Source organism: Mytilus californianus, unplaced genomic scaffold, assembly GCF_021869535.1.
Source record: "Mytilus californianus isolate M0D057914Y unplaced genomic scaffold, xbMytCali1.0.p SCAF_1, whole genome shotgun sequence".
NCBI lineage: Eukaryota > Metazoa > Mollusca > Bivalvia > Mytilida > Mytilidae > Mytilus > Mytilus californianus.
The window spans coordinates 75,568,919-75,589,815 of NW_026262581.1; the positions used below are offsets into that span (position 1 = coordinate 75,568,919).

The 20,897-nt window shown below is 32.0% G+C and overlaps 1 long non-coding RNA gene across 3 annotated transcripts in view; it reads right to left on the reverse strand.

Annotated features, from left to right (window-relative positions):
- Nucleotides 1-6,065: 6,065 nt before the first annotated feature.
- Nucleotides 6,066-20,897, reverse strand: part of LOC127707853 (uncharacterized) — a 28,252-nt gene continuing 13,420 nt past the window's right edge. For 2 of the 3 annotated variants that reach the window (XR_007985059.1, XR_007985053.1), the window contains exons 2-3: nucleotides 9,144-9,278; nucleotides 6,066-7,515 (exon numbers count right to left, since the gene is read on the reverse strand). This is a non-coding gene — a long non-coding RNA (uncharacterized LOC127707853). Of the gene's footprint in view, nucleotides 7,516-9,143; nucleotides 9,279-18,113; nucleotides 18,866-20,897 lie in introns of those variants that run through there. The other variant, XR_007985047.1, reaches the window with a different exon arrangement.

Genomic DNA, 20,897 nt, shown 5'->3' on the forward strand with positions numbered 1-20,897 from the left:
TGTACTTATATGATGTGCAAATGTACTTATATGATGTGCAACCATTCTTATATGATGTGCAAATATACTTATATGATGTGCAAATATACTTATATTATGTGCAAATGTACTTATATGATGTGCAACCATTCTTATATGATGTGCAAATGTACTTATATGATGTGCAAATATCCTTATATGATGTGCAAACATACTTATATGATGTCCAAATATACTTATATGATGTGCAAATGTACTTATATGATGTGCAAATGTACTTATATGATGTGCAACCATTCTTATATGAGGTGCAAATGTACTTATATGATGTGCAAATATCCTTATATGATGTGCAAATATACTTATATGATGTGCAAATATACTTATATTATGTGCAAATGTACTTATATGAGGCCAGTTCTTCATTCAACATGAATCAATTAACTAATGTCATGTTGAACATTACCACAATGCACTAAATCTTGTATCATTTCAATATTATCACTAGTAACTGGTGCAAAAAAAAAAAAAACAACAAAAAACCCAGACGTATTTTATATGTAAGGTAGAAAGACAATAAAAATGAATCGTACAATAATAATTTTCTTATTTATTCCTGAAAGTTTAATTATACATGTATATATATTTAAACTGAGAGGGGAATTATTGCCATCCGCATTCATATTCGAGAAATATAGGATTTTCATTTCAGTAATTTAATAAATATATAATAGGGCAACAAACGTTCTTTGGTGAAAAATCAAGAAAAACTTATCGATAAAAATGAATGTGCAGTAATATCATACTTGTACATTTGTTCAAATTATCCTTCCCCGTTTACATCACTATTATTTGTGAATAAATGAACAGCTCGAGTGTATTTCTAAGATAAATCTTAAAGAATCAGAAAAGAAGTTTTAGGCAATGCTTCGTCTGAGATAATATATATATATATATCAATTGTTAAAATGTCTCGTTGTTTCCAATTTTTTAGAAAGATTTTTAAGAGGGCGTTTGAACATCGGACATTCACGAATGTTCTAAGTCTGTTATTGACTCAAAATAAACATTATATAGTATGTGTTATTTTGATTGTCTCATTTTTTGTTTAATTTCAGTGCAAGTTTAAAATGAATATGCAATAATGCAGTTTGGAAAAACAATATCTTTATGGACATATTTAATCAAAGTTGGTTATGTGGTGTGTTGGTCTACAGCAGGTAATGCATATAACATGAAAATGAAACATTCGACAACTTTTTGTTGGCTTTATCCTGCAACCAGTCAATTATTGTACAAATAACTGGTACACAAACAAAAATTTTGATAAATTTGTACTTGTACAATTAAAATTCTGTTAATTCTTTCAGTTTGGGGTCCTCTTCGCGGTCCGCGTTTAAACTATGTCGATTTCCGAGTTTGAAAAATCTGAGACAACTATTTTGATTAAACAACTTCACCTTTAAAAAGTGTCAAGTGTTAACTGCAGGATAAAAACAATACATTAACATTGTCGGAAAATATAAAATTTATTTTTAAAAAATTCATGTTAAACAGATCCGAACGCGTTCAGTATGAAGATTTCACAAATCCAGAAACCAATTGTCTCGGGCAAAGCCGATATTAAAATATTGCAGTATATATAGCTTCACAAATGCCAATGTATAAATCTCAATTTACGTAAATGAACGTAATATTCAAATTTCCAAGACACTCAGGACAAGAACGAACAAAAAAGGGATTAAAAATCTATATAAAAGGTGATGTCAATTATTAACCACAGATGGATATCAACCAAAGAATACAACACTATACAAAAAGATCCCAACAGCGTTCAATGTTTTTTAATCGCTCGTCGTATGTCGAACTCTAAGTGTAGTATAGTGACGTTTAGGTGTAGATGTCTATTTTGAGACATATGTTTAGCAACGGTCACCAGCCTATGAGATTTTAAACATGTTTTATTTTCAATGAAAAAAAATCTCAGCACCTATGAACTGTATTAAATCTTAACCTTTTTTTCATTTTTCCTAACTTTTTTTGCAGGTAGTGCCAATCAGGGTGATTTATCTGAAAATTTCACCACAGCGGACATATTTATATTATTGGTGGTTTCGTTATTTTGTGTGATAGCAGTCGTTTTTCTTCTTCTTACATGTGGCATTTGTGATATTTCAAATGGCGAAGTCAGTGGTGAACTTCCTGTGGCAAGTCAGCAAAAAACAAAAACTGCAAAATATTACAGTTCTCCATCTCACGACACACCGTGTGCTATGTCACCCAACATACCTCTGTCATACTCTTTAAATCCAAATATGTGCGACAATTTATCAAGCAGCCAAAGATCACAGGCTCAAGTTGCTGTTGACATCAATCATACGGACAACTCGAGCGATTTTGAAGGATTTAATTAAAATAATGTTTTAGTTCTAGAGATAATTACAAAAGGATATCAACAAAGTATTATCTTGCCATTTTCGGAAATATATGCAATAGAACTCTATAAATAGTATTTAAACGTTTGAATAAAAAGATTTCTTCTTTGAAATTATAAGATACGTCATTTCTCTTATAGTGAAGTATATAATAAAATAGAGAATGGAAATGAGGAATGTGTCAAAGAGACAACAACCCGACCAATGAGTAAAAAACAGCCGAAGGCCACCAATGGGTCTTCAACACAGCGAGAAAATCCCGCACCCGGAGCCGGACTTCAGCTGGCCCCTAAACAAAATTGTGTACTAGTTCAGTGAAAATGGACGTCATACTAAACTCTTAAACATATACACGAATTAAAATTAAAAAACATACAAGACTAACAAAGGCCAGAGGCTCCTGACTTGGGACAGGCGCAAAAATGCGGCGGGGTTAAACATGTTTAGTGAGATCTCAACCCTCCCGCTATACCTCTAGCCAATGTAGATTAAACAAACACACAGCAATACGCACAGTAAAACTCAGTTTAAAAGAAGTCAGAGTCCGATGTTTATATTTCAGGTGGCATTGTTGAACTATAAAAATTTGTTTAAGTTGTATGACGGGCAACTCTGTCTATTTATCAACCTCAGTAATATCTTTTGGAAAAAAATCTAGAAAAAAACGTATGCTTAAAAGTGCGTTTTTCCAATGACTTAATTTAATGTCATAAGGTCAAGCTGTACTTCAGATTTTAACTTTTTGTTTCATTTTGTAACTTTGTACATCAATCATAATGTCATAACTGGGAACTGAACGTAATTACTAAAAGTATATCCAAGTAAAATTCTTTCAATTTATCCATTCTTTAAGGCATTCAAACATTGAATGTGTATAAGCTGTTTCATGTCCAGAAATATATTCGTCGTATTCCGAATAAAAAGTCATTATATGATGCTTCAATTCCATCGCGATAGTCAATTCAAAGAAATAGAGTCATCGTTTGACAAATCTATCATCTGAGTATCAAATGTCTGAAATAAATCAATAATTCTAATAATGAAATTATCTTGTTTTCACTTGACTTATTCTTCTTTCGATATGCGGTTTTCTTTTCCATCCTGTAAAATGAAGATAACAAGATGGTGTAAAAAGAATAGAAAGGAAATGTCCAAAGTGCATAGTTCATTCATTCATTTTTTCGCTTAATACAAATATCACTAGTGATGAAAATTATAAGTATGGACTGGACAAAAGAAAAGAATGAAAAGAAAAGAAAAAAGCTCTTGTCCAGTATTTAAAGCCAAGGCAAAAATGCACAGATTACAGTTTTGGCTAGTTTTTTTTTTTGCTTAAAAATTAAGAAAATAGCATTATATTTAAATTCATAAAGGAAAAGAAACTGGGTGGTGTACTTTTTTCTCCTTACTTAAACAGTAGAGCTAAGTACTTAAATTTTAACAATTTTGTTGGAGGTCCCCGTGGAGCAGAGGTAATATGAATCTACTGACATCACAATTATTCTGTGTTCACGCCTCACGGCCGGAGATGTAAAAAGGATTAACTATATTATATGTAACTTAACTTTTATTTTAATTTCTAAAAGACAACCAAATTCACATTCTGTGTCTAACTGCATCCTCTGTTTTGTTACATTGCCATCAAACCCCCATATCTCTTTTTACTGTCAATCGTGTATAAATATGTCTTTTGGAATTTTTTTTATAGTGAAGTATATAACCATATTTATATTTTCAGGTGCCAATGTTGGACTGCAAAAAGTATGTGTCAAATATGTTTAAAGGGCAACTCACGGTCTATTTTAACTTTATTTTATTCTTCTGAGAAAAAAAATCTATAAAATCGTATGCCAAAAAGTGCGGCTTTTCAAATGACTTCAGTTGATGTCTTAGCAGTTCAGTATAAGTAAACAACCGCATAAATGTCAAAAGAGGGGCGAAAGATACCAGAGGGACATTCAAACTCATAAATCGAAAATAAACTGACAACACCATGGCTAAAAAAGAAAAAGACAAACAGACAAACAATAGTACACAAAGCACAACATAGAAAACTAAAGACTAAGTAACACGAACCCCACCAAAAACTGGGGGTGATCTTAGGTGCTCCGGAAGGGAAAGCAGATCCTGCTCCACATGTGGCACCCCCTCGTGTTGCTCATGTTAGTACAAACCCGGTAAATAGTCTAATTCGGTAGGTCAAATTCGTGAAAAGCGAACGGGATTGTAGTTACGACATTAGGAACATATCTGCTATAATATGTCAAGCTGTGCTTCAGATTTTTTATTTTTGTTTCATTTTGTAACTTTGTACTTCAAAGGTTTGTACGTAAGAATCATAATAAAATTGAGAATGGAAATGGGGAATGTGTCAAAGAGACAACAATCCGACCAAAGAGCAGAAAACAGCCCAAGGCCACCAATGGGTATTCAAGACAGCGAGAAAATCCCGCACCCGGAGGTGGGCTTCAGCTGGCCCCTAAACAAAAATGTGTACTAGTTCATTAAAATGGACGTCACACTAAACTCCGAAACATATAAATGAACTAACATTAAAAAACATACAAGACTAACAAAGGCCAGAGGCTCCTGACTTGGGACAGGCGTACAAATGCGGCGGGGTTAAACATGTTTTGTGAGATCTCAACCCCCCCCCCCCCCCCTTTATACATCTAGCCAATGTAGAATAAACAAACACACAGCAATACGCACAGTAAAACTCAGTTTAAAAGAAGTCCGAGTCCGATGTCAGAATAGGTAACAGAAGAAACTAAGCAAAATGACAATGATACATAAATTAACAAAGGACTACTAGCAGTTACTGACATGCCAGCTCCCGACCTCAATCAAACTGATTGAAAGATTATGTCTTCGTATGAAAATCCTGCAAAATCCCTTCCGTTAGGGGTTTAGTATCATCCCATCATAAAATATATGAGAAGAACATAACCCGTATCCTTCCAACAACAGGTTTTAAAATAAATGTGTTTATTTCCGATGCAAAAACCCTATAAGTGAATCAATATTAACTCCAAAATATGCCATCTTTAATGACCTGACAACAGTATCGTAAATATATCCCTTCTGAATAAGTCTGTTTAAAGGTTTGGTTAGCTTTTGAGGTGAATGACGAAATTTTTGTGCTTTGTATAGAATATTACCATAAAAGATTGGATGTGAAATAACTGTACGTACAAGATATCTGCATGTTGATTTATATTTACGAATGATGTCCTTGTACCGATGATAAAATTTAGTAAATGTTTTGACTAGTTTGTGATATCGAAAACCCTGGTGTAATAATTTTTCAGTAATACAGAGATTTCTTCACTTGGAACTCCAGAGCTGAATTCTGTTGACGTAAAGTTAGCGGGGGCGTTACTCTGTAGATGTTCGTAACATTTTTGCAAATTGCATCTCTAGACTCTATCAGGGAAGCAACATTCTTTTTCCAAAATAAACATGTTTACTTTAGTGACAGAAATGACTGTGCGATTAAAAGTCTCTGCGCTTCATACAAAATGTGCATCGGCAACGCTTTAACATACCTTTAAAAGTTACAAAGAGAAGCACTTAATTCTTGAAAATATTGTTCAATCCAACCGTTTCTAAAACGAGGGAAAAATAATAATTCTTTGGAAGAAAACTCTATCAGTTATCAAATAACATTTTATTACATCATTATTGACATGGATCCTGTTTGCTATTAAAATACGCGTATTTTAAATTACGCGGAGGATCTCAATCAAACACAGGATATACCATTTATGACGTACAGTTATAATATTTTATCCAAAACAAGTATTGTCTGACAAAAATTCAGGTGACTTATGTATTAAAAGATGAGAAAAACATAAGTTTTATCTCATTATGATGTAATGGAATAATTCTGTGATTAGAAAATATAGATTCTTTAGATAAACATGACTGATTCAATATGTTATATAAGAATAACGAATTATACTTACCAACATTGATGTTTTTGGATACATTAAATCATTACTTAAGGTGGATCATCGGTATATATTTCCTCAGATAGAATTTTTTTTATACTTGTATAATTTTTTTTGCAATAAGAGTTATCTCCCCTTAAATGGCCAGTTGAAAAATTGATTGTAAAAACATAAATATTTGGTTTTGTATACAAATTTTGAATAATGCAATGAATCACACATTTTTCTTTATACAAATAAGCAGTCTTACAGATAAATTGCAAATCTGTCTCAAAATTTGAAGATTTAGGCAAAGAACTATAGACCGATTGTGTACTGATATTGTACAATCCAAGATGGCGGTATACAGTGAATCTACCTTAATATGCATTATCATATCGTTTTGAACGCCTATTGGCTTACATCCCGTCAATACTTAGTACTTATATTTGTCATCGCAAAAGCACATGCTTCTCTCAGCCTGTTTAAGACTTCTTTTGTTTGCATGATGTGTATTGATTGATATTAAAGTCAAACTTGATTTATTTATTTTCTAGTTATAATGAGCCTGGAAATAGCTATCAGTAACTGCGATTACTTTGTGTTCTTTTGTCTTTGAATTTGTTTTAATGAACCTGCTTTCTGTCTATATATTTTTTTTTATCTCTCCCTGCGCCTAACCATAAATCTTGCAAGCGCAAATCTTCCAGTAAATCGTTTTTTTCTGAATTTTACGTGCTACATAGTAAGTACATGAAAGGATATTAGTCATGAAAAGAAAATTATTTCTCTGCTTAGTCATTTAATTACTTTTGATTAATGATATTTTCATCCTCTAACCAGAATGTTTGTCTGATATTTTCAATCAAAGCTGTGCTATGATACACTTAATTTCATTACACTTTTACACTTTGGACTTTATAACTGTTGAAAGAATTATCAAGTATCATAAGCTGACACCTTGTTTCGTGGTGAACATCATTATGGCGGAAGAAAATGCTCAACTATTTTGTCGTCGGTCGCCTTGTTTCAATCACACTATAGAAATATTTTTCCATCTACCTCTGGTCCTAGCATCTGATATATACCAAACTAGTGTCAGAGTTATTATGATAAACAACAAGAACGTAAGCGATCCAGTTATAATCCCTGTTAACTCACCTCCAAACCTGAAATGAGTACATGTATATAGATGGATTAAAGTTTAACTAGGTTTACACCCTCGTCCTTTGGTCTCTGGTGTATAGCTGTCTCATTGTAAATCATAACATCTCCTTATTTTTCATTATCGTTTGATGCGTTAATGATCTGCTTACCCTTCAGTAGCAACTGAGATAACACCCGAATTTTGGTGGGGTTCGTGTTGATCAATCTTTAGTTTTCTATGTTGTGTTTTGTAGAGGAAACGCGCGTCTAGCATACAAAATTTTACTCCTGGTATCTTTGATGATTTTATTAATGTTTGTCTTTTTGTCGTTTTTCGTTTTTTTTGCCATGGCATTGTTAGTTCGTTTTTGACTTATGAGTTTGACTATCATTTTGGTATCTTGTTTTTTTTTTTTAATTGCTTTATAAAAACAAGACCAACACCGTCTCTGAAACTGCGGTGCATGTTGTTGTCTTGCAGGACAGTCTGGCTCATTAGTCTTCAATGTAGAGAAATAGATTGGAACATTTATAAGGTGCTATCCTTTCGGCTATTGTCAAAAGCGCAAGCAGTGAAATGGATGAGTATTGTGGTTACCATGGATGTTAAGAAAATTCTCATAGTAAAGAATGGCACATATATTTATAGAACTGAAAAAACTCATCAAAGATAACAGGTTGATAATTTGTGACGCCAGAGGAGCGTTTCGTTTTCATAAGACTCACCAGTGACGCTCGAATCGAAGTTGGAAGGTCAAAATCAAACACGAAGTTGAAGGTCATTTCAAGCCACAAATTCCAAAATAATGTGCGAAATACGACTAAGGCCACCTATGCCTGCGGGCAGAAAAACCTTAGCGTTTCGTTTAATTCAAGCCAAAATGTTATAAATAGAAAGTTTTTGGGAAAAAATATTGCCATATCAATGATAACTTATGGTGTTGACTACTGGTCTGGTGATACCTTGAAGCCAGGATTAAAGCAGGATTTGTATGTTGTGTTGGGTTTGTCTCTTTGTTTTGTCTTTTTTGTAAGTATTGGAATAAAGATATGATTGGGATATGGTATTCAGAGCCTCAATGGAGGCTTGAATAATGTATTCTCAAACTAAAAACTTGTTTCTCTTCTAAAGCACTAAAGCCTGATACAACTTATCATAACACTAGAAGTATGTTGTGGAGGCTTCGTCTTTCATTGTTATCTGAATAAAATTATAATTGGGATATTAGGGCCTGAAGTACCTAGTAGGGAAACTGTTTGAGTTATAGATTATACACAAATTTCTAAAGCATTGAATGACAAAAATGACTAACTTGGATACATTGTAAACATTAAAATAACTCAAAGTTGTTTAAAATATGAGATGCACATTTGTAATCTGTGTGAAATTAGTGTGAAAGTTTGAATAATTCTATAACACATTTCTATAACACACTCTTTGATTTACGAATGACACAAACTAGGTATTGTACGTGATTCGGATGGACGGCGTGGTGCTTCTACTAATATACGATCATATACCTGCCACCGCATCTTGTGAAGCAGATTAAAAAAAAAAGATACATATGTAAAAATTATTATCGGTTTAAAGCATGAAGAAACCAACTAAATTTTTTCTCTTCTCCAGTCTTTTATTCTTTATTCTACTTACAATTCGTCTTCAGGGCAACAACTGTTTCCACAGCAACCAACTGGACAAGATTGTACAAATGTATACCTATCAAGGGAGCATGAAATCATTGGAGGAAGTTCTGTAAGTAAACGCAGCTCTATCAGAGAAGAGGTACTACAATGAAGCACGGAATTGAATTGAAAACATAGATAACTAACCATCTATTATAATACATTGCTTTAATATGTTTTAAGAAAAAAGTCCAATCCTGTGAAATTTTCTTAACATACTTCTTGTGCATTACGGCCATAATATTTATTTAAGCATTTTGTCTCTTAACGTTATCAGAGAGGAATCTATTTGTAGAAAAATGTTAAACTTGTGCCTTGAACCCACCTTTTTTTCTTAAAATGTCCTGTACCAAGTCATGCAGGAATATGGCAGTTGTTATCAACTTGTCAGGCTGTTTCTATGTATGTTGGCGTTTGTTTTTGTAGCAGTTCAGTGTTTCTGTAAGCTGGTTCTCGGCTGACTACTACTCTTTGGTATTTTTATTGTCCTCTAAATTACACTTTTGTAAATTCACTGATTTTGATGTAGTAAAAAGTGTTATGTACTATCCAAAACACTAGACCCCTCCCCCAGAGTTACCTACTCTGTGATAGGACATCCTGGTACAAAGTCAAGTTGAAGAGCAACGTAAAGAAGAAGAAAATCCAGCTTTCAATCTGTAAAATTTTTGGGGAAAAATAACTGCTTCATATTTTCTTTACACGACAAAATCATCGGAAAACAGTAAACTTTCCCCTTAAATTACACCGATTATATGCTTGATTTTACTTATTTTGGTTGCTCTTACTTGACCGAGTACCAGGATGTCTTACCACAGAAAAGTAACCTGTCGAAAAATTATATAATCCGGAGTCAAAAGTCAGTAATATGAAAATAGTCTATTGAGTCGAGGGCAATTGAAATGTAACTCTTCCTATGATTCAAATTTAAAACTGTTACCATCATAGTTAACGGTTGCCATAAAACCAAAATTAAACAACTTTGTAAAATTGCCTGTTTAAACCATTAAAAACATAGTGTGCAAGTAATGTCACGATGTCTTACATTAGTTATTCATCTATGAAAGAGACAACATATACCAAAGGAACATTCAAACTCATAAGTAGAAAATAAAATGAAAACGTCATGCCAAAAAAAAAAACAAAAAACAAAACGACAAACATCAGTATACAAAACACAACATAAAAAACTAAAATCTGAGCAACACCAACCCCGAAAAAAATTGTGGGTGCTCTTGAATGGTAAGCAAATCCTGCTCCATATGTGGTATTTTTCGTGTTGTTCATGTAAGTACAAACTCGGTGATACGTCTAATTCGGTAGGTCACATTTGAGGAAAAGAGGACGGGATTGTGGTTACCTACGGTCACTCAACCCTTGTAGCAGCAACTTTCTATGAAGGAAATCATGATAAAAATTCAAGGTCTGGCATATATGATCAACTAGAAGATATGTACTCGATATGCAGGAGCTGCTGGAATGTTGCTACATAGAAATGGTAAGTTCACAATTGGGAAACTGAAATCGTCTTTTATCGTAAAGTTTTGTTCTTAACCGACCCTTGTTGTCAATTTCTAGACGTAAGTCAAGATAAAAGGCAGACTTGTTCAACATAGTCACCACAATTTGAATTATTTAGTGTTTAGTGATGTAAAGTGTTTGTATTGGTTTAAATGTGGGTTTGTTACAGTAGCTTCCAAACATAAGCTGTACAGAGAATGAAGCTTTGGAGTTTTGAATGGGGTAGTGAATAAAGCTTCGTGCGAAGGTGATGAATACCAAACGGCAGAAGGTCATTAATAGACATTTTTAAAAACTATTCGATACCGACGCTACACCTATGCCTATGCCTACAGGTAACTTTTTTGAGAAATGGTCATCTCAATGTGTACAACGACCACAGGCATTTATATTATGTTTTTTTTTCGAATTTACATTTCAAATACTGTATAAAACATATACTTTGAATGATTTGCTTCTTTATTGACTCTGTTTAGTAGCTGATAATTGAACGATCTTAATATTGTACTTTATAAAAAGGGAGGGTGTGTGTTAATTAGTAAAACTTTAATTAGAAACAGGAACGTGTAAAGAATTTTATAGCGTGAAACATAACGTATAAATATATAGATGCTATTATTAGTTATCTTGTTGTAATCAGGGGTTACAGAATTTTACATTGGTGTTAAAATGCATTGTAAAAATCCGTACACCCCTGAGTACAGCAATAAAACGAATGTATTTCTTATGAAACGTTCTTTCACTAATTTTTATATCTGAGTGTAAAGTTGAAAAATTCTAATGAAGAACTTCCACTTCACATTTCAACACCGTTGTTGATGCGTTGTCAAATATAACCTTATATGTATATATATATATTTTTTTTAAATTTTGTCAAAACCTTATTTTTGTCTTAAGTTTTGGCAAATTTTATTTTTTGTAATTTTGGCATTTCTTTTTTACTTTTAGCATTTTTTTTTCCGTTTCTGAATAAAAAAATTATATAAGAAAAATTACAGAATATACTTTATTTTATCTCTGCAGCCAAGTTTTACGAGATCATTCATTCAGTATGTATCAACATTTTGATACGATCCCATTATTTTTGTAGTCAGTGTAGGTATCGATGTCGGTGTAAGTGTCTGTGTAGGCGACTTTTCGAAATGTGTAGTAGAGATATGACTGAGAGTAGGTGATGTAAAATGACGATGACAAAATGCATTACAAGCATATCAAATTTATGTAAACAATTAAAGCTGTTAATCGTTGATTCGTGTTGATGAGAAAAATGAAAACATATACATATAAATACAGTTCTTACCATACAACCAGTTTCAAGGTGCGTTTAATTGTACATTTGAAGCATTATTAATTTTCCCTAGATGTTAAACACCTAAGTTTCCGGGCACGCCAGTCCTCTCATGGTCACGGAAAACTGTACATGTAAAATAATATGTCTATGTGCATATATCGACTAAATTAAGTTTCTTTCCTCAGTTGAATCGAAAATCAGAATATATTTACAAAATGAATATCTGTTCAAACATTACGTAACATTAATGGTGCTAAGACTTGAATGAGGTAGTGAATAAAGCTTCCTGTGAATGTAATGAATACCTCACGGCTTTTGTATTAATGACAGAAGTTCATTAATAGAGACATCACGAGAGTAACTGGTGTATAATGTCGATGACAAAATGCATTATAGAAGCATGTCACATGTAAATTTATATAAATAAACTCATTATAGATACCAGGCTTAAAAATTTTTACGCCAGACGCACGTTTAGTCTACAAAAGACTCATCAGTGACGCTCGAATCAAAAAAGTTAAAAAGGCAAAATAAAGTACAATATTGAAGAGCATTGAGGACCCAAAATTCAGAAAGCTTTTGACAAATACAGAGAAGTTAATCTACTTCTACGGTAGAAAATCCTTAGTATTTCGAAAAAAAAACAAAGTTTTGTAAGCGGTTAATTTATAATTATGAACATATCAATGATCATTAATTCATGTCCAAACAGAAGTGCTGAATAGTTAATGCTGGTAATCGTTGATACATGTTTAGAAGCATTAATAATTTCCCTAGATGTTTAACATCTAAGTTTCCCGGCACGCTAGTCCGCTCATGCTCACAACAACTGCATGAACTGTATAATTGAAATTATGTGTCTATGTGCATATATATCGATTAAAAATTTATTTTTTTTTTTTGGTTGAAACGGTAACCAAAATATATTTACAATCATGAATATCCGTTAAAAAATAACATACCATTAACGATGTCAACTTCACTGCACCGGGTACGCATTTCGACGATTAATGTATTTCCCCCCATATTTATGAAAAACTCAAAACCTAATACAAACGATGCAGAGCCAATAAAACAAAAAAAAAGATTCAAAAGTAGAGCTAAACCCGGGCTAAGAATCAGAGCTATGCACACGGGATATACATTATATGCAACACATTTCAATAAAACATATATATCCGTAAGTTCACTATTATACTGGTTACTGGGATTGGCGTGACCCTTAGACACTTACAGTCCAGTGGTAATAATTACATAAACGGCACCAATTGTATTGCACCAGAACTGCATTATGACCTACATCTTGAACATTATAAGTTAAGGTATCGTTTGATCTAACCCTTTCACCCCACTAATTATTTTCTTTCAAAGAATATTTTCAATATCGGCTTAAGCTGTAATAATCACAAATATATTATAAAAAAATTGTAAACTTACACCTCTCTTTTTTTCAAATGAATTCTTCATAAAACGTGTTACTGCTAGCTTTAGTTTTGTTAAATGTCAGATTACGTAATTCAACAAGTAGAAAATTGTTATCATAAGTCGTAAATTTGTATTTTATAGTGCAGTACTGGTTAATTGCTTTACAGTACATTTTGAACAATTTAAACACATTAGAAGTAAAATGGAGGCATCTGTCATGATATTTGCGGTACACATTCCGCTCGAATAACGATTACGAGAAACTTTTCTCCATTTGACGTGCACCATAATAAAATAACAGTAGAGGAATTGTCGGGAAATATAATATTTATAGTTGCTTCTGCGCATTTGTATTTAAGTATGTTCATTGATGGTCTATGGTTATATTTTGTATAAATATGAATTCTTCTTTAAATTTTCGAAACCTTTTAAAAAAAAAACACAATAACTCCCTACTGTACTATCGATAGACACACACAAACACACGATTTCAATGTAGCATGATAAAATATATAGACTTCATTGGTTGAAAACTGGTGAAATGATATATAAATTCAAATTCATATCAAACTTACTAATCTATAAATGTTTTTTCCAATAGTCATTTCATCTAGAATTAAGAGACAAGAGGAAGATTTCTTCAGTTTAAAAAAAAATGGTTTTGTCATCGGTTCCCGGTTGTTTTGTTTCCAGTTACACCATTGATATCTACCGCTCTTTCTTACATCTAATAAAAAGTGTCAGAATTACTATGACAAACAACAAGATTGTAAGCGATCCAGTAAGGGTTCCTTTTATCTCACCGCGAAACCTTAAATGAGTGATGATAGATTAACCTTAGGTTCTTTCTTGTTCAATTTGAATGACATTTTTACTATGAGATACAGAAACATCTGCGGTTTCTTGCAATAATTTGCGAAATATTTATTTGAATTACACTCTTGAAGAAATATTTATTCTAAGACAAATCTGACTTTCTACTAGAAAGTGATATATGGGTATATAGCATATGTAGGGAACGTATTCAAATGTGTATTAAGATAATGATTTCTAAGTTCTGACATAATATACAAAATATTTTATATTTACCACAAAAAAATGTACACATAATATTTATTAAATCAACAGTAACAATTTCATAAATATCGAACCCGAAATGTTTTTGGCAATTATCTAAAAAAAAAATGTGTTTGTATGCGAAATTTACAGGATAATTTTTTGAGAATAAAACACTTTTGGCCTCTTCCTATACTAGGCCTATTCTAACCTATTGTGAAGCTGATAAATGAAGACGATTTGTTATTGGTTTAAAACATGAAGAAACCGACTTAACATTATCTCTTCTCCCACCAATTATTCTATATCCTACGCATCATTCGTCTTCAGGACAACAACTGTTTCCACAGCAACCAACTGGACAAGGTTGTACAATTATATAGTTTTCGAGATAGCATCTAATCATTAGATAATGTACAGCAATGGATCATGGAATTATTATGGAAGGACAAATTAACTACGTTATCCTTGTTTTCAGTATTTGCGAACATTCAGTGATACAAAATTAAATACAGTATACAGTTTACATTGCTGAGTTTATTTTCAATAGTATCGATATTATTTAGATTACCCAACTTTGGTTTGGTTTGTTTTTAGTTTTACGTTTGTATTGTTTTTTTACTCCTGAGATGGAGGGGAGAAAATTGAGTCCTCACAAAACTAGTATACCTGATGAGGTATATCCGTTTAAATCAGATCTGGATTCTAGAAAATTCAAAATGTCTTCTTTGAAATATTCATTCACATTCTTCGTAATTTGGCAGTTACATCAAACTTTTTATTTTTCTACAAAATCGGAAGTATGTATACAAATTCTTTGTTTTAGATCTGTAAATTTACCAATTGTGTCTTCTTGCCGATTGTGTCATTTTGATTAAGTGTGTATTCGGACACCAATATTTTTATAGTGTTGTTTCTATTTTATCGATTTTTACTTTATCGAGAAAGTGTATACTATACGGTATATGTACTGTCAACGACAACAATTTCTTTTTGCGTACGTCATTTTCAAATGTGCACCTTTTTTGTTGGAGTCTTTGTTAGATTGATTTGAATGTTTGTTTGAATTTTTCAGTCAGTTAGGTTTTATGTATGTGATGTATGTTTACACAGTTTTTGCTGCTGGATCCCAATTATTGTCACTTTAACATATTATGCCTGTTTGGGTTGCTCGGCCAGTTTTGTCAATATAACAGACCTATAAACAACTGGCATACGCGTGGAGGGTTTAGCTAGCTACTACTCGTTGGATCCGTCTTGCTTCTTCTCAGTTGGCAAGGGCCTTGGTAATTGGGGGTAACGTAACACTTCTTGTGATTGAATATAAAAGAGTAAATTATTTGTATACTTCTGTAAACGGACAATTTTTTTAATTATTTTGAATCATTAGAAGTATAATATGCAAATACTGTTATGTTGTCTTAGGGACCGTTCAATATTTACCAAATGGATGGGCCGGTGCATTCTTAATATTATTATATTAAAAAAATTAATGCCCATCCTTTTAAATTCTGCAAAAAAGTCCTTGCCCATCTAAAATTTTTCTATTTTAATATTTGCATGTTTATGTCTGGAAATCAAAGAATAGACTTTGGTGTATAAATACAAAATTCAAAATGTGCTAGTTTATTCCACATATATATATATTTATGTGTGTATCAGAAATATACATTTTATTAATTTTAAAACCAGTTTGAATATACATGTATAGATTTGATTTTATATGTGCAGCCTCAGATACAATATCACAATTAAATTTCAAGACATAAGTAATAGCATACTATATCAGCCAGCCTTTCATAGAGGCTTAAGAAGTGCTAACAATATTCATGCAAGTCATAAAACATATGAAGAAATATTAACCATACTTATTATTATTATTAAATGAACTTAGTTTATATTTTTCTGAAATCTGAGGTCATCTTAAATTTGAAACAGTTTAATGTATCTCTTTTTACGTCTTTGTTCTATTAAATAATTGAGGGTGACCACTTTTTTTCTCTTTTGTGACCATATGCATAACTATTTATTCAAACTATTGTTAACAATCAAAAAAATATTAACTAACTCTCCAATTTGTATACAATTTTCAAAATACCATATTAATTTAAAATAAAGGAATAATTCAAATTAAGGGACAATAACTCTTAGACTAGTAAACATTTTACCATATGCTGAATTAACAATTATTGTCTTAATAATAGAGCATGCTTATATTTCAAATATACAATGTCCTTTTATCTTTTCTACTTTTCAAGAAAGAAATTATGGTCTTTTTAAAGCAATTTAGGCAGACATGTTTTTGACTTTGATGCAGCTTTTTTTTACCTATTAATTAAATCCCAAAGGCAAATTTAGGGGGGTGCAGGGGGCCCGGGCCCCACTTTTTGTGGGAAAAATTTAGTTGCTTATATAGGAAATCACGACTGGAGCGGGCCCCCTCTTAGGCAGTCAATGGGCCCCCCTCTTATGAAAATTTCTGGATCCGCCACTGAATCCCTAAATTTGTCAGCAATACATGTACACCGAACTACCAAACAACCTGGCATTCTGTAAGATCAAAATATAAATGAGATGGCTGTAGAGTTTTACGAAAATCAAGTTGATTTGGAAACGTTACACCAATTTTGAAAGATGACTATCTGAATTTAGCCTAAACTGAAAATTGTAGCTTTTTTAACCTATTAACTAAATCCATAAAAATGACAGCAATACACCAAAGTACCAAACAACCTGGCATTCTGTAAGATCAATATGTTAATGAGATAGTTGTAGAGTAATATAAAAATCCAAGTTGATTTGAAAATGTTATAAATTTTTTTAAAGCTGACTATCTGGAATTAACCTAAACTGAAAATTTAAGCTTTTTTTTAACCTATTTATTAAATCTATAAAAATGACAGCAATACACTAAACTCCCAAACAACCTGGCATTCTGTAAGATCAATATATGAATGAGATAGGTTTAGAGTTTTATGAAAATCCAAGTTGAATTGAAAAAGTTATAAAAAAGTTTAAAGGTGACTATCTGAATTTTGCCTAAACTGAAAAATTTAGCTTTTTTTTCTTACTTATTAATAAAATCCATAAATTTGACAGCAATACACCAAACTATCAATCAACCTGGTATTCTTTAAGGTCAAAATACAATTGATATGAAAATCCAAGTGGTTTTGAAAATTTATATAAACTTTTAAAAGTGACTATCTGAAATTAGTCCGAATAAAAAATTCTAGCTTTTGTATTCTTTAATTAAATCCTTAAAATTGACAGAAATGAACCAAGCTACCAGTTTGTTGAGACCATGTCTTTTATATTTATATCTGCAAAAGAAATGTCCTACACACTGATAAAATTGATAGCAAAATTTTCCCTGTAAAATAAGTTCTGGCCCATCCACCATACATGTAAAAAAAAGTTCTCGCCCATCCAAATATTTCCACAAAAAAGTGCTTGCCTCGCCCCATTTTGCACCGGACCATTCATCTGATAAATATTGAACGCTCCCTTACTCTCAATATTCTTCTAGAAAAATCATTTGAAGGATGTCACAGTTGAATCGATATCAATAATAAAGATGTTATCATTGCTGCATACCGATGAAAAATTGAAAAACAAAATATGTACAGATCTTAAAGTTCTTACCATTCAACATTTTTTACAGTGTAACTGAAGGTCCTTTAGAAGCATTATTCATTTCCCCTATATTTCCATTGTCGTTTATGTATTTCAAGTCTTCTAGCAAGTTAGTCTACTCACAGTTACGGAAACTTCAAATGTAAAATACAGTGCATTTGTGCATACACAGTTTCGGTCGACTTACTTATTACTTCTCTTATACATCATATTTATAATTGTTTATACACCATATTTATAATTGTTGAATATTATGGTGTTGAGTGAATACCAGGAAATAATTGTCGATTATAATAACACTTTTCCTTTTTTCACGGAAGAATAATATACTTACAAAAAAAGGATATCTGTTGAAAGTTTTAACATTATTATTTTAGGTCGCAATATCGTTGAATCAATCGTTCCAAACCCTGTCACCTCATTCAGGATTTTTCTTCTAAAAGATTAATTTCAATCTCTATTTTAGCTTGAATATTTTTAAATAAAATATATATAGGAAGATGTGGTATGAGTGCCAATGAGACAACTCTCCATCCAAGTAACAATTTATGAAAGTAAACCATTATAGGTCAAGGTACGGCCTTCAACACGGAGCATTGGCTCACACCGAACAGCAAGCTATAAAGGGCCCCCAAAAATTACTAGTGTGAAACCATTCAAACGGGAAAACCAATGTACATAAATGTAAACTTACATATCTCCACTTTCTAAAATAATCTACTTACAGTTAACTTTTATTTTGTTAAAATGTCACGTAACGTACACGTAGACGAAACAAATTGTTATAATTAGTTAAAATCACACATTTAGCATTCCTACTTAATGATTGTAATGTTTAAAAACTAAAACAAATTAAAGAGTAGTTAATGGGGTTTTTTTTTGTTAAACTTCTGGCGGTAAATATTTTACTCGAGTAACGGTATTGTTTCTCCATTTAACATGCCATATAACAAAAATTACAGTTGATAATTTTAAGGACAATGACCGATTTATATCGGCTCCTTTGTATTATTATTTCACTTATAGTTCATATAGTACCTATGATGAGATTTTGTACAAATATAAATTTCAATTTGGGAAATTACGAAAATTCAGTTTTCCTACCATGTTGGAAAATTTAGTTTTCTAATTGTTGCAAAGGTATAATCTTTCGAAAAAATTAAAGCACGACTTGGAATCTCCTTAATTTCTATTAAATGCTGAGTTTACGAAAATCCTGAGGTAGGATCAAGGTAGGGTTTTTAACCCTTTATTTCAAATCAAAAAGTGAAAAATCTGAGAATAACACGCTATGCTAATTTGACTAAACGCGATTTGAAAACGCTTGTAATGCAATCTGTCACTTTTACGGTGAGAATGAGTTTTTTCCAAAACAAAACAAAAAAAAAAGATATATTTTCTGTTATTGATGACCTAATTAATTATGAAATCCACTGATGTCGTTATTTGCTGTCAGAAATTAACTTAAACACAGCTTTTGTGAAGAATGTAACAATAACATAAAAATATACATACTATCGAGAGAATGTTGCGATAATCATGCGCATTTTGCGACTATCAGATGTCGTTAAGAGTTCAGTGTTCTTTTAATCAAACACTAGTTTGAACATAAATCGAATGACGTGGATAATATCATTGATATGGTCATAATTAGAAATTAACTGATTATAAAACTTTAGTTTTTCGAATTACTAAGGATAATCTACCCCAGGAATAGACTACCTTAGCTGTATTTGGCAAAACCTTTCGGAATATAACTTTAATTCGAGCTTCACTGACTGATGAGACTATACGCGCGTATGGCGTACAAAATTTAAATCATGGCATCTATGATGAGTTTATTCCCCAAATGATAAAAATATTAGGATGTAATAAAAAGACAACAATTGTCTGAGGTTTCGGACTTGGAACAGGACATGCTAAAGTGGTGGAGCTAACCTTGTTTTTAGTTGTAAAGTTCATATTTTAATTCCGATCAATTGAAAAACAAAAGGAATATCAAAGCACATACAATAAAGCTCTAAACTCTCAAATAAAAGTATAACAGATCACCAAAAAAAAAACCACAAGTATAACCGTAACTTATAATCTATACTTATTTCCAAACTAGTGAGAATTTTATTATATAAAACCGTTCACCAAATGATAAGTGGTATTCTAAAATTTTGGCAAAGCATTAAACTGACAACAATGTGCATAACCGCATAGTGAGCTATATAAAAATAAGATGTGGTATGATTGCCAATGAGACAAATATCAACAAGAGACCAAATCAGATAGAAGAACAACATTTATTTCTTCGATTTTGTTTAATTCTGCATAAAAGCTGTGTAAAAGATATCATATGTCTTGTCACTGGAACATACAGGTCGTTTTCAACAGAAAATATAGAACTTAACGTATTGAAATCAGTATAATAAGGTCGTCGAGGACAGAAAATATATCTGCTTTTGTAGGGAAAAAAGAATTCTGACCGTAAAATTGAAAGATTGACAATCGCTTTACAATTTTTTCTGAAGCCTACTAAGCATGTGCGTTGAGGAGTAGTTTTCAAACAGTAAAGTTCAGCAACGAAATTTGTTCTTCGCTCTTCTTTTCAGATTGAGGTTCTTAGTCTTCCTGAATATTATTGAAACATAACCATCAACACAGCTATGATACTGAAGAAGTACGGAAGGAGGATGTATGATAAGATCCTTACATTTTATTTGGCAATGAAGCTACTTAAAAGTAAAAAAAGGTCTTCAACCCTTCCAAAAGTATCCATGTACTTAGGACTCTGTTAGATAATTG